Genomic DNA, 14,539 nt, shown 5'->3' on the forward strand with positions numbered 1-14,539 from the left:
TTCTGGTTCAAGAAGCCCACATCTGCAATTTGGGAAAGGTCACTTCTGCATCGCACTGCCTTCTGGGCCCATGGGCAGTGGATTCAGGGGCAAGGCTCTGGTATTTAATAAGAGCTCCTATTATTCAGCACCTTGCTAGGCCCTTTTCTAGCGTTACATCATCTAATTCTCAACAATTCTAAAAAGTAGGCACTTTTTTAAAGCTCCATTTTATAAACGAGACAACTGAAGCACAGAGATGTTAATAATCTGCCCCAAGTCACACAGCTAGTGAGTGGTACGACTGAGATTCAAGCTCAAGTAGGTAGTCTGTCCCCAGGACCCACATGATTAACCACTACCCCATACTGCCTCCCTAATGAAAACATTCAAAAGACCACGGGCAGCTAAGGGAGGTCAACCAGGATGTTCAAATCACCTGGGGCTTTTCCAAACTGTTTTCTAACTTTCCTCTGGACTAGTAATTCTCAAAGTGTGGTCCAGGGACCCTGGGGGCTCCTGAGACCTTTTCAGAGGCTCTATGAGGTCAAACCTATCTTCATAATAATACTAATATGTTATTTGCTTCTTTTCACTTTCATTCTCTCATGAGTGTTCAATGGAGTTTTCCAGAAGCTACATTGCAATATGATATTGTAACATATTGAATGCAGAAGCAGATATGAAATACCAACTGTCTTCTATTAAGCCAGATATTTTAAAAAAAAAGATTTGTGAAAATGTGAAACAATGTCACTTACTAAACTTTATTTTGTCTGTTTTTAAATATAGCTATTTTTTCATTAAAAATATGTCATCTAAATTGACATGCAAAACGGGTTTATTGCTGTTATTTTTAAATGAATTAATGCATATTTTAAGTTGCCTCTGATTTCTAACCTATCAATGTAATCCACATTAACAAAAGCTCTTTGCAGTCTTCAATAATTTTTAAGATGTGAAGGGGTTCTGAGACCAAAAAGTTTGAGAACCACTGCCCTAGACTCAGACATCCTCTCCCTTTCCTCTTGCCGTTACCCATGTCTTTTTTACAGAGGGTCAACCAGGGAGATTTAGATGTGGGGGGAAGGTGTGTGCCCGGGTCTTGTGGTTAGGACTAGGATGGGGGTGGAGCTGAGGATATAACGCTAAAAGGTCAGGCCTAACCCGACTTGAGAGCTATGCCCACATGTCTCCCAGCTTGCAGGCTCCCACCCAGAGGTATGCTCCACACAACGGGGCTGTCCCAGACTGGACTCTGGCCTCTGCCCCTTTCCCACTCCAGACACCCACTGACAAGCCCAGCATCAGGCAGGAGCAGACCTCCCTGGCGAGGAGAGAAAGGTTCTGTGGATACCCATGTGGATTTTTGTGTTTGGGCCAGCAGCGCTTAATCTGCTGCTTATAATCTTAGGGTAAAACTGTCTCCACAGGATGGGGAGTTTAATAGGAGAGGAGTTTCTCTGGAGGTTCCCTAGAGAGTTGGATAATAGAGTCTTACATATACCCCCATCTAGGACACTCCTAAACCTCTGAAGTCAGGGTCCTCCCCCAGAATTAGCAACCAGAAAGGTTTCCTACCTAGAGTCAAGCTGGTCAGTAGACAGTCTGTGCCCTGGGGGCAGAGGGGTCCAGGGAGGGAAGAGATGCCTTTGCTTCAGGGAGTCGACAATCTGACAGGGGTGTAGGCCCCACCCTAGAGGAGCTCCTGTTATGGTAGGAGACAGGATGTCCCCTCCAACATTACCACTGCCCAGGTCATCCTGGGCAAATTCATAGACATGAAGGACAAGGAACAGGCAGGATGCTGAGGAGAAGGGGTACAAGATGACAGAGCAGATAGGGAAACAGAAGGATGGAGATTTGTAGGAGGGGCAGGATTTGGAGGGGTAGGCCTCTGTGAGGGCCCAGGGTGGAAGGGGTGTGGCTCAGGGATTGCTATGGGATATGCTCCCCCAGAACAAGGTCTGAATCAATGGGGGTCCTGAAAGATAGGGGAACTGGAGGGGATGGGAGAAAGGCTGATATAAAGTATCTTGAAGACTGATTGGGAGTTTTCATCTGAAAACCCACAGAGACATCTGAGTAGCAAAGGGGCAAGATAAAACTGACGCTTCATGATGACAGTTCCAGTGATAATTCTGTGTGGAGCAAAGAGGGAATCAGGGAGCAAGAAAGGTGGAAGTTAGGAAGATCATTAAGGAGGCCGCTTTGGGCACCCAGGCTCACGGGATGAACAGGCTGATCAGGGGGCAGAGAAGAGGCGGACTCACACACCTGAGGGGAGTTGTGGGGGAAATGTGAGCAGGGAGGCAAGAGGCAGGGCCATGGAGGGACAGGGGCGAGATGTCGGGGTAGACAGAAGCCGGCATCTTTGGCTGCAAGACATAAGTCACCCAGATGGGGAAAGAGACTATTTTAGGGAAGCCCAGCAGCTCGGTTACATTTATCGAATCCAAGTTGGAGACAGCACATCTGCTTGGTGAAAACTCATGGAAAGAAGGGCCCAGGGGCGTGTAGACCCAGGTGATGCCCAGCTTGTTGAAATGAAGACAGGAACCTCATATTAAACGATTTGATAATTCTCCCACCTTCCCAAACTCTAGAAGGGCGGAGAGACAGAGACCTAGGACAGACCTCAGAAAAGCCACAGAGAAGGGCTGCAGCAGGCCCAGGAGCCAGGCAAGATGACGGGGTAGAAAGAGCCACAGAGGTGGGAGAACCATAACAGCCAACAACTGCACTTTTTATTTTTAACATGTTGAGCACCACTCCAAGCCCTTTACAAATATCGAGTCTTTTAATACACAACTATAATTAGCCCCATTGTAAGGCTGAGGAGACATTTGTAGCTACTAAGCAGTGAAAGCAGGATTTTAAACCCAGGAAGTCTGACTCCAAGGCTGTGCTGTTAACCACTGCGCCTCTGCCTCTCAGGCAGCGGAAAGGAGCCCTGAGACAGCACTGTGGGGTCGCACTTTCCCTCCAGAAGAGGCCTCTTGACAATTGTCTCGCAATAATCCGTGTGCTTCTCTGAGATTCCAGCTCCCCCTCACAAGCCTTAATGATGGGCTTTTTTGTTGGGGGTGGGTTCGTTTTTGTTTGGGTCCAGAAGGTGGTCTGCCTCTCTTTCCCAAACTCCATTTCAGATCTCTTTCCTTTTATGGACCTGCTTCCTGAAAGCTAGCCTAAGTCCTTCAAGCTGCAGCCCCAATCCTTTCCCCGGGTCTTCTGCCATTGGAAGGGGAGCAGAATGGCCATATCCACTCCTTCTGTGCTACACCTTTTTAGGGGCCTGAAATGCTAATTCAGTCCTCTGAAGCCCATGCTTCTCCAGCCTCTTTCTCCAGGTCACCCAGTTCAGTTTTTGCTTCTCTCCTGCATTCCAGAGCCAGCCCCTCCCTTCTCCCCCACCTCAAATCCAGCTCCCAGATGGCAGACACCCACGGGAGAGTTTTTCCCATAATCCCTTTCTCTGTGCCCTTTCAAGCTTCTGATGTGGGGAGGGGATGAAGAGGGGCCACTCAGATGCACTGTCTCCATGAAAATGGTGGCAACACGTATATTAAACTTGGATGAAGGGAGAAAAGCATTGAACGCAGCCTGTGGAAGAGACAGGGTGATGAGGTACACTCAGAAAGGTCTGATTCCCAAGAGCCACCCCTGCCAACCAGCCTTCACTGGGTGCTAAAATACTTGGATTCCAGATCTCCCATCTCTCTAATCTTTCTGCAGTTTCATCTTAGCAGTGTGCCTTGGACTATCCCTTCTCTCTGCCCCTTTCAGGGCCTCACCACCATCCTGGACAGTTTGGCATTAACCCTGATAGTAGCACTGACCAGTCAGGCAAGAGAAGAATCTAGGCCGGGGAGGGGAGGGAGACTGGAGGTTTTTTCCTTCCGTCCTAAATAACCCTTGGCAGGAAAGTTGAGGGGCTCCATTGCCCAACATCTCTTTCCCTCCCCACTGATGCCAGGAGGTTTGGCCTATCTTCCATCTTGTGTGCAGAAACCAAGCATTTTGCTAAAAGATGCAGGGGGTCTTTTCTCCTTTGTAGAAGTGGGTCTTTCTGCATGACTCACCCCCCGCCCCCCAGAGCCCTAAACCCCTTATTCCATCAATCCGGGCATGACCCCAGAGGACTTGATCTAAGCTCACCCAGATCCAAGTGTCCCAGCCTCTCTGGTCCCTAGGGAGGACCAGGGAAGGAGGCCCCTGGGTCTTCTGCCACGCCCTTCCCTTCTAGCCCAAGCCAACCAGGCTGGAGTTATAAGCGAGCTTGTGCACAGAGGTGCAGGTGTGGGGATGGGGCGCCGTTCGGTGGGGCACAGGGAGGAGGGGAGGGATGCCAGGAGCCGGACAACTAACCCTCCCACACAAACGTATGTGTCCACAGACCGCATGTAGGACAGATGCTGGGCTTTTTTTCCCTCAGGGTAGGGGGCAGCAGTGGGATTCTGCATTAGAACCACGGAAGGATTGGGACCATAACCCTGCCCCCCGCCACCCCTCTCCGCTCAGTGGAGTCATTGCCATTTGATATCCACTGAGACAAGTTGGCTGCTCAGCTCCGGGTGGGGGGCGGGGGGATGGCTCAGAAAACAGCAGCTCCTTTCAGGACCCAGGTTGGCAAGGGCTTTGGAAGGCTGGGCTGGCCCAGATCACCCCCCAACACCCCCTCTCTCCCTCCCTCGCCACCACCACCAAAGGACTGGAGGGCGGGGAAGAGGAGTTGGCACTGCCTGGGCCATGCCTATTGCCTCTGCAGACCAGCCCTGGCCCCTCTCCCTGGCAAGATTCCTTCCCTCCCCCTCCTCCCTCGTTTCCTCCTCCCTGAAGAACTAACTATAAGCCAGGACACTTGGCTGCTTCTACACTTGGTCCCCCGTACCCAGCCTATACCATGAGGAGTTAACAAGCCCTGCACAGGATGGTGCCCACCATCATGCCAGGAACATGTAACAGAACAGAAATCCTTGGAGATTAGGAACAGCGTTTCAAGATGAAACTGAACGGAATTCAGTGGTAGCTTCTGGTCCCTTCTCAGACTGGTTTCCTGATACCCACTCCAGGCCCTCATCACGCCTAAACAAGTGTCACTCCTGCCAGAAGGGCACCAAGTCTCCCATCATCATCTCCCTCCCACCCAGAAATGCCTAAAGCAGTCCTGGTGGGGAAAAAAAAATTCAAGCACCATGGCCAAGGCAGACAGGCCAGAAATCATTAGCCAGAATGTGTATCGATAAGCAACAGAATCAGGCTTTAAGCCTAGACTTCCTTTGGGGTCCAAATCTGTACTGGCTTTTTCACCACCCCCAGTTCCCCATCTGCCTCACTCTGCCTGGGGCCCTTCATTAACAAGAATGAGATCTCAAGATACAAGAGGTCCTACTCCCACTTGTCCCCAGTTTTGTCCTTCCATGCATCCTGGGGCTCAACTCTTCTCCCTCAAATCAGGAAGTTCCAACCTGTCTCTTTCCTAACGCAGGTACCCTTGGTTAGTTCCTGATGGGGAGGAGGGATGGGATGGGGAAGGGGCATCTCACCTGGAGGGTGGATGTTATGGAACCCAATCTGCCCTTACTCTAGCAGAGGTGGCCCTGCTGCTCTCCTCCAGGTGATCTCAGTGTGAAACAGCTGTGGGGAGGGGAGGAGGGTTGTAATGGGGAGAGGTGTCTTGAAGTGGGAGGCAAGCTGGAATGAAGGGAAGAAACTGGGCGGGCAGGGGTCCCAGTCACACCAGGCTACTACCTCTCCCTAACCTGAGCTGTAGGTGTTTTCTTCCCCTGTATGAACTAGAGATCAGTGGGTGTCACTATGTGAATGTCACAGCATGGGGAGGGGGAAAAGGGGCTGGGCTTGGGAGTGGGAGTAACCTGATGACCCCCGGGAAGAGGGGGCACTGTCTGGAGTGCCTGTGAGGGTTCATGGCTATATGTGGTGGTCACTGTATTTAGTTGCAAGGCTGTGATGCAACTGCAGGTCTGCCCAATAGGAAGGAGCATTAGGAAAGCCCCTTTCTCAGCTGAAAGTGCTGAGGTGACCAGTTTGGGAAAGTTTCCTTCTTGGTGGGCCCTTCCTATAAGGCTCCGTTTGGGGCCGCCCAAGGTGGGAGGCTGGGGAATAGGGCCCTACCACTGAGGCCAGTCAGGGTAGGGACCTAGGGGCTGGGGGCCCCGGTATCTCTGGAGGGTGAGGTGGACAGGACCCCGGCTGCGGCGGCAGCACTCCTTCATCAGGGCCAGGGTCTTACCTTGGGTCCGGGGTGGAGTGGCCCCTCGGATGTGCAGCGGGACAGACGGACAGACGGGGCGGGCAGGAGTGAGGAACGGAGCTGTGCGACGGGCAGGGCCAGGACTCTTAAACCCGGAGCTCGGATCAGATAAGGGCTGGTCCTGGGGCCGGGGCCGGGGTCGGGCCGGCCGGGGGCAGAGCTGGGCCGGGCCGGGCCGCCCCCTCCCTCCGCAGCGCAGAGCCAAACTTTGCGTGAACTGAGGGACCTGGAGGGGCCGGGCGGGCGGGGGCGGGGGGCTCCGGACAGGCCAATGGGAATGTGGAGCGCCAGGCCGGAGCTGCCGGGATTGGAGGGGCCTGGGCAGGGGGTGGGGCATAGGGGCAACGAAGCGGAGCCCCAGACAGCTGGAAGAGCAGGACAGAGAGCAACACCCAAAGACAGAGACCCAGACAGACTCAGGGAGAAATAGATAGAGAGACGATAGGCGATGCGATAGAAGCCGAGCTGGCAAGATGACAGGGGAAGAGAAAAGGAAGAAAAAGGAGGTTGTCGTGTCAGGGATGGGGAACGAGAGCGGGAGCAGGCGGGGGCGGACCTGGGGCCGAGTTAATGAGGTGGAAATGAATTCAGGACCGGCCCAGTGGCCCGACCAGCAGCGCCGAAGGGGCGGGCTCAGGGGACTACGGGGTTATATCCTTCAGCACCATTTCCATGCCGTTTGCCATTTTCTAAGTGCTGGGTGAGGTCTTGGATGCGAAATGCGCAGACATCATTCCCACTTGCAGTGGCTTGGTCTGAGAGAGGGCAGAACACGCAGCCCAAGTGCCCAGGAGGTGCTGGAGGCAGCAGAAAGGGAAAGATCACTCTACTTAGGGGGTCCTGCAGATGTGGGAGGACAGACGTGACATCCATCCGATAAGGCCCCTAAAGAATGCAGAGGATTCAGGTACGGGGAGACGGTGGGGAGGGCATTTAAGGCAGAGGTAACTGCATTCACAAAGTCCTGGGAGGACAGGAAAATACAAGTCTGCTTGGGAAACAGCAGCAAAGTGGTCCACTGGACCAGAATACGGAGTGGTGCTTCTCAACCTTTTCATCACGAAGGACTTCTTTCATTGTCTGAATCCATGTTTTAAGAGGTTTTTATCCACAATCTCCCACTCTTGGCATGTATTAAGGAAGAAAACATTTATTTCCCCATTTTTGCTCATCGTAGATATTTAACTACTAATCAGTAACCAGTATTATCATATTCAGTTGATATACATAGTGGGGGGAAAAAGAGGAAAGGCACTTGACATTTTAGTTCAGTTCAGCCCCTAAACGCCCTATGATGGGTAAATGTCCATTTCAAATAGCCCCCATGGCGGGGGTGGGGGTGGGGCACTGGGCTGAAGGTAAGCGTAGCGTTTGTGGTGGGGGAAGACCTGGAGTAAATATAGAGCTATGCCCATTCATGGTCAGCTCTGAAGGCAATGGAGAGTAAATGAAGGTTTCTTGAGCAAGCAGAGGGGAGACAAAGGTAGAGCAGAATTTTAGGAACACTAATCTGCAGGTGAACAAAATGGTTTGACTCAAGAGGAAACATGGCAGCAATCCTAGACTTCATTCTTCCTCACCCCATCTCCCTTATCTAATCAATGCATCTACTTTCTAAATCACGTATGTCCCACTCCCTTCCTCTCTATCTCATCGTCATGCCAGTGGTCCAGGACCCCATCACCTCTCACCAGGATTACTACAGCAGCCTTCTAATGCCTACCTCTAGTCTTTCTCCACTCTAATAATCTGTCAGATCATAAAATCCTTCATTTAAGAAGAAACACCAGTCTCTCTGAAACACAAATCTGACTGTGTCACTTCCCGATTTAAGCTTTCAATAGACTGCCCATCGTCTCTAAGTCAAGTCCAAATTCCTAACCATGGAACAGAAGGCCTCTTAGGACCTGGACCTGGTGCCATTCCAGCCTCATCTTCCACTGCCCCTACACACCCCAACCTACAGATGTTTCCTCCTCCAATACCAATAAGGTTCAGTCTTATGTTCTCTTTCCATGTCCTGCTCCTGGACCCTTCGTCACTTACATGGCTCCAACTATCGCTCCTGAGTTATACCCAAATCTCTATCTTCAGCCTTAGGCTCTCTTTAGAGCATTACCTCCACAGTTCCAGTGGCTGGCAGGGGATTTCCACTCCAACTGGACAGGCCCCAAAACTGAACTCATCCTCTTCCTCCTCAAGGCTGGGAGTTCTCATGACTTCCTTCCTTACTTCTGTGTTCCTCCCAGTTAATCAGACTAAAAAGCTAAAAATGATCTTCACTCTTCACTCTTCACCCTTACCCTATGTTCCATCCATTGACATGTCAACAAAACCACCAAATTCTGTCAAGTCTTCTCCCTTTGTTCTATCTCTCTAGGATATCCTTTTTCATTTCATGGCCACTCTCAGGATCAGGAAGGTCACTAGCAGCCCAGGACCTTGACCCACCCTTCACCCTTCTCTCTAGTCTCAAAGGAAGAGGTAACCTGTATTCACAATGTCAGTCCCTGTGCCCTTGGATCAAAACCCCAAACTGGTGGCCCTTGCTTACAGGTCACAGTCCAAACTCCTCAGCTTGACATTGGGAGTACTCCTCTGAGAGAGGAGGGAAGAAAGAATCTGAGGCCAGGAGCAGAAAGAGATACCTGGTGGTGAAGAAGTCTCTGCAGAAGTTCCTTCCAGACGGTTTTCACTTTTCTGTAGTTCAGAAAAGTCATTTACTGAAACTCAGGGTGGCGGTGGGACTGAGCCATTAGAAAGCATTTAGACGTTCCAGAACAGCAGGTGTGCAGAGGTTGTGGAAAAGGACACAGCTAGCTTGAACGGCACTGTAAGTTTCTAATTTTACAAGAGTCATTTAAATTGAGTTTTTGTTCTTAAATTATGTTTTATAGCATATATACAGATATCCATCATGCATACATTCCTTCGTACATATCAAATGTCAGTTTTTAATTTCTAAGTCTTTTTACAAAAGAAAGAAGTCCTAGAACAGTCACTAGGAGCCCAATAGGGAATCAATAATAAACGGCATAGGAAATTCATATTTGTGAGTGTTTACTCTGCAAGATATACATATTACTTGAGATGGAGAAACTATGGTTCAGAGAGTTTCAGCAGCTCGCCTATGGTAACATAGCTAGAAAGTGTTCAATTTGGAATTTGAATCCACGTACATTGAACTCCAAAGCTTGTCTCGAGGTAATACTAGAGTGATTTTGCATGGTTGAAACATAAACTTGTCAATATGAGCACACATCGGTATGAAAAATTTGCCAGGGTTGCGATGTCCAGCGTTCCCACACAAAATGGCAGTTAGGGGAACCATCTTTTTTTTAAGGACACCCCCCTGTTTCCTCACTTCAGCAAGTTCTGTCTTTCTTATCCTCAGTTGCTACTTTCTAACTCACTCCTCCCAACTTTGGCCTCATCTCTTCTTTCACCTCATTCATAATAGGGCAGGGGCTCCTTCAGAGCACAGAGGACAGTAGGGGTGAGTAACTTGCTTGGGAAGGAGACTCCGCAAGAGGGCAGCAGTATGAGGGGCTTCTGCTGGGAAAAGCCAGTGCGGATGGAAGGGATGAGGGAAGCTTTGGGTCAGGAGGCATGAGGAGGCTCAGAATAGGCAACATTTCACAGTCAGAGGAATCGGCTGGAAATAGAGATACTGACAACGCCCACCACAGGATTCCAAGGGGCATTTTAGTGTTCGGGCCCCACAAGGCTGAACAATTTCCATTAGTAGTAGGGCGCCTAATAGCTGGATAATCCAGACCACAGAGGAGAAATCCAAGAGAGGGACTGAGCTACACCCCCCCTACCAAGTCATGAATGGATCATTATTTAGGTATACCACCTCCTTTCAGTAAATGCGATTTACAAAAACTCACACTTGTAAGACATGTTAGGGGATGCTTAATCACATTACCAAAGGGTTCTATCCAGAATTTCTTTAACTAGGTGGTTTCTCTAGTACCTTTCTACTTGGGTCCAATGGACAGAAATTCTATTAAAACACCCAGTATACTGTGGTAGGAGGGAGGCAACAGGGAATAAAGAAACAACCAGGGACCAGGAGCCAGGAGACCTGCGTCTTAGTTCTGTCTATGCTCTTGGGGCCCATCCCTTACCTGTAAATTACTTGGGACCCATCCTTGTCTGTAAAGTGCTTGGGACCCATCCCTTACCTGTAAAGTGAGGATGAATTCTGAACTACCTCTAAATTCCATGACTTTTAAATGCTGGTCTACTTCCTCCAGTCCTATAAAGCGAGATAGACCTGTGTATGAGAAGGTTCTGGTCCTCCTGCTCTCCTGAACTCAGCCAGAAGACCAGCAAAGCCCTCCGCCTCAGGAGCCCAGCGGGGCTCCGTCTGTCCTGGACCTGTGCTCCGCCTCTCCCCATCTCACTCTAATATCCAGCCACATTTCACTCCTGCAAACCTATGCTCCCTCTACTCTGAGTTTTCTAGGGCCCCATCTCCCTTGAATTTATAGAAATTGTTATAATCTATCTGATTGGCCCCCCTGCTTCATTAAGTTCATATCCTCAGCCATCTCCTGTATTCTCCATCATGCTTCCTCTCCCACATCCAACCTTTTACCTAAGAAGTCTCATGATATTGCTCGAGGAAATCTTCCCAGATTGGTTGATCCCAAGGCTGCCACATACAGTTGTACAGTTTGTGCACTGCATAAAGGCACCCACTGAGGGGGGCAAATTGAGGACTGAACCACGTTCAGTTTGCCATTCCTTGCAGCATGGCTTGGAGCCGTGTCTACTGGAGGGATTGCCCTTTTTATTTTTATTTTTTTTACACCGAAGTACCACTTGCTACATGCCATAGGAGTGCATCTGCCCAGAGGGGGTTACTTTTTTCTATTTTGTACCAAGGTTCTTTATAGACCAGCAATGTGGCCCCAGCTGTGCCCCTCCTGCCCTCAACATTCTCCAGTTCCAAACCCAATCTCCCATCGTCACAACTGTACTGACATATTTAATTGACTCCTTGTAAAGTTGCTTTCTTTACCTTATAATACCTGAAAGCTAGGATCCTGCTTATTTTTCTGTATCCTGGTACCTAAGAAAACTTTTTTTTCCCTCACTCTGTTCAAGTTCAATGATAAACAAAGAATTGAGGTTAGATACCAGGTAAAGTCCAGGACCTGCCGGATCCATAAAGCAGGGGAGGGGGTGGTGGTCTCCTTTGTCAGGAAGGCCATGCTCAAGGCAGCCTGCGCTGGGGCAGGGGGCTGGCTGATACATCTTCCGGAGGACCCTGCCAGCCCTGTGATTTCCCCCTCCAGGAAATGGGGCCAGTTCTATGCAAATACGTTCTTGCCCAGGAGTTTGGTTTCTTCTCTCTGAGCTCCTGGCACAGTGGAACCAACGTGAGCAGCTGCTTGGCAGGACAGAGAAGGGCAGGCTAGCAGTCCCAAGGCTCAGGTGACAGGGCCAGGCCCAGGAGACGGGGATGTTGACTGGGGCTTTAACAGCCCTCCTGATGCCAATCTCAGGCTGAAAACTCGATATTTCCACTTGGAACAAGAAACACAGGCGAGAGGGCTGGAAGAGGAGGGCAGTGTACCAGGAGTGCCCCCTGCAGGTCTCACTGGGTGGCACCAGAACAGAGGAAGGCGGCACAGGGTAGGTGGAGATTTCAGGAGCTGCCTGGGATGAAGACGATGATGATGAGAAGGAAGACCATAGCCAGCATCTACTGAGTACTTACAATGTGCCACCATTGCCTCATATAATCCTCACGACAATCCCCCAGAGATGGATAATACAGCTGTTCTCAGTTCTTAGATGAAGAAACTGGTCAGAGAGATTAAGTAACTTGCTCAAAGTCACCCAGCTAATAGGAGACAGAGTTGGGACTTGAACCCAGGACACTGCCTCCTGAGACTGTATTACTCAGCACCACCCTTTCCACCTTGCCAGGCCATTCCAGGAACTTCTAACCTGCTGGTATCCATTTCTACATCATCCTGCTTCTCTAGCTCACATCTTCCTGTTCCAACTTTAAGGCAGCTGGAGAACTGATCAATATCTTGGGTATAATAATGCTGATACTAGCAACACCTGGCATTCGTCTACCACTCTCTGCTTTTTTTGTGTGTGTGCGGTACGCGGGCCTCTCACTGTTGTGGCCTCTCCCGTTGCGGAGCACAGGCTCCGGACGCGCAGGATCAGCGGCCATGGCTCACGGGCCCAGCCGCTCCGCGGCATGTGGGATCTTCCCGGACCGGGGCACGAACTTGAGTTCCCTGCATCGGCAGGCGGACTCTCAACCACTACGCCACCAGGGAAGCCCCTACTCTCTGCTTTTAATTATTTCCCTGGGGAAAATATACATTGAAGTATTTCCATTTCTCCAATATTTTTTCCTGATTTTTATCAGTGTTCCTAAAGCTATTTCTATACAGTTATGATCAGCTTATAAGAATACTTTGGGGACTTCCCTGGTGGTCCAGTAGTTAGGACTCCACGCTTCCACTGCAGGGGGCACAGGTTTGATCAGTGGTTGGGGAGCTGGGATCCTGCAAGACGTGTGGTACTGCGGCCAAAAATAAAAAAGAATACTTTCATGTTCTGGTTTTTATGTAACAGTGTACCTGCATGCACATTTACATATATGAACATAGTAACTGATTATATTGCTTTGGCACAAATATTGCATTACCAAGGGAGCGGAGCATAGGGGTGTGACACAGGTGTATGAGTGTGACTACTTCTCTGCCGATATCCAACTCTGTGACATTTGGTAAATCACTTAATCTTTTTCAGTTTTAATTTTCTCATCTATAAATAGAGAAAATAATACCTGTCTCATAAGGTATCGCCCAGGGTTGCTGAATAAGGTGTGTGTCTAGCTCAGAGCTGATGCTCAGTCATTTCTTAGTAGTAGTGTTAGTATTCTGTGCTTATGGACCTTTCTCCCCCACTGGACCATGAGCTCCTGGTGGGCAGGGACTTATCCATTTCTGTAACCAGCCCCACCTAGTACATTACCTGGCACGCGGGCTTCACAAAAATTTGTTGAATGAAGAGTTAGTAAGCCCTAAACTAGCCTTTTCTCTCTGTTGGACATTTGGGTTGTTTCTAGACCTTTTGCTGTTAAGAAACTACACCTCAAAGCCCTTCTATTTATATTGCCCCATTCAATCTGCACACCCTGTAAAGTAGGCAGAAAGGGGTATTTGCACATATCCACACCTTGTGAAAGATGGAGCGACTGTGGCTGAGGGAAGTGAAGTGATTGCTATGGGTCACATTGCAAATCAGTGACAAAGATTAGAACCTCTGACCCTACCTCCCTTCCTTGGGTGGATCTCTTTTCCATCTAGCTACCTTCTTCTGGATCAGGGTGACCTCTCCAAAATCGGAGACTGTGATGGCGGGCCTGACACGAGAGCAGCACATTAACCCAGATGCCCGGCTGGAGGTGAATCCCTAGGAAACCAAGTACCTTATTCCCAAACACATCAAGGCCTGTATTTTCCCAGAGCAAGGAGCTTCTTAGGAAAGAGCCAGCATGCTAGCTTTTTTTTTTTTTTTTTTTTTTTTTTTCCTGAGGGGGTGAGGAGGCGACTCTGAGTTGTCCAGGAGGAGGAACTTTGGCTAAAAATAGCTATGGCGTATGGCTCAGCCTCTAGTGGTACCCAGGACTGGGGAGGGGAGGGGGATGCTCTAGAGCTGTCGCCAGACTGGTTGCTGTGGAAACAGGAGAGGAGCAGGGGAGCCTGGGAAGTGCGGATGACACAGATAGCAAGTCCTAGTCAGAGCTGCCGCTACATTTAGGAGAAACAGCGGTGCCTGCGGCTCCCACCCTCCAAGGGGGCTGGGGTGGGGGGGAGGCGGTGTAAGGGGCATGGACGCTACCCCCACAGGGGTCTCTGCTGCCGGCTACTCTCCTCTCCACACGCTGTGAGTTGAGTTCCAGGGGACTTGGGTTTGGGCCCCTATTTCCAAGGCAAGTGGGGGTTTGGGAAGAGCTGGTTCCTGAGGGAGTTTTCGCCAGATCCCCTTGCAAAAAAATAAGCCCCCTTGCTGGCCAGCACTCTCTAGCCAGAGAAAGGGAGATCCAGGAAAATACAGCAATGGGGTCTTCTGGAAAGGGGGCGCAGCATGCACATGAAATAAGGAGGAATAGGCTAGAGGAATAGGACTCTTTGGAGGAAAGGTGTAGAAATCGAGTCTTTGCTCTTGAGATAGAGGCAACAATTTCACACCTTTCCTTACCCATTGAGAAAGTGCAGCCTGAAGACAGGAGATAAAACA

The 14,539-nt window shown here is 49.9% G+C and overlaps 2 protein-coding genes across 5 annotated transcripts in view; one reads left to right on the forward strand and one right to left on the reverse strand.

Annotated features, from left to right (window-relative positions):
* KCNJ10 (potassium inwardly rectifying channel subfamily J member 10) overlaps positions 1 to 6,370 on the reverse strand; it is a 32,554-nt gene extending 26,184 nt beyond the window's left edge. The window contains exon 1 of the mRNA XM_059077070.2: positions 6,233 to 6,370. The gene's annotated coding sequence lies outside the window, so the exon portion shown is untranslated. The remainder of the gene's footprint in view (positions 1 to 6,232) is intronic.
* The window catches only part of KCNJ9 (potassium inwardly rectifying channel subfamily J member 9), a 52,260-nt gene that overhangs the window by 29,344 nt on the left and 8,377 nt on the right, over positions 1 to 14,539 (forward strand). Inside the window, exon 1 of one of the 4 annotated variants that reach the window (XM_059077286.2) lies at positions 13,985 to 14,185. The exons of 2 other annotated variants lie outside the window; for them this stretch is intronic. The gene's annotated coding sequence lies outside the window, so the exon portion shown is untranslated. Of the gene's footprint in view, positions 1 to 13,984; positions 14,186 to 14,539 lie in introns of those variants that run through there. One more of the 4 variants, XM_067039367.1, reaches the window with a different exon arrangement.

Source organism: Kogia breviceps, chromosome 1 (assembly GCF_026419965.1).
Source record: "Kogia breviceps isolate mKogBre1 chromosome 1, mKogBre1 haplotype 1, whole genome shotgun sequence".
NCBI lineage: Eukaryota > Metazoa > Chordata > Mammalia > Artiodactyla > Physeteridae > Kogia > Kogia breviceps.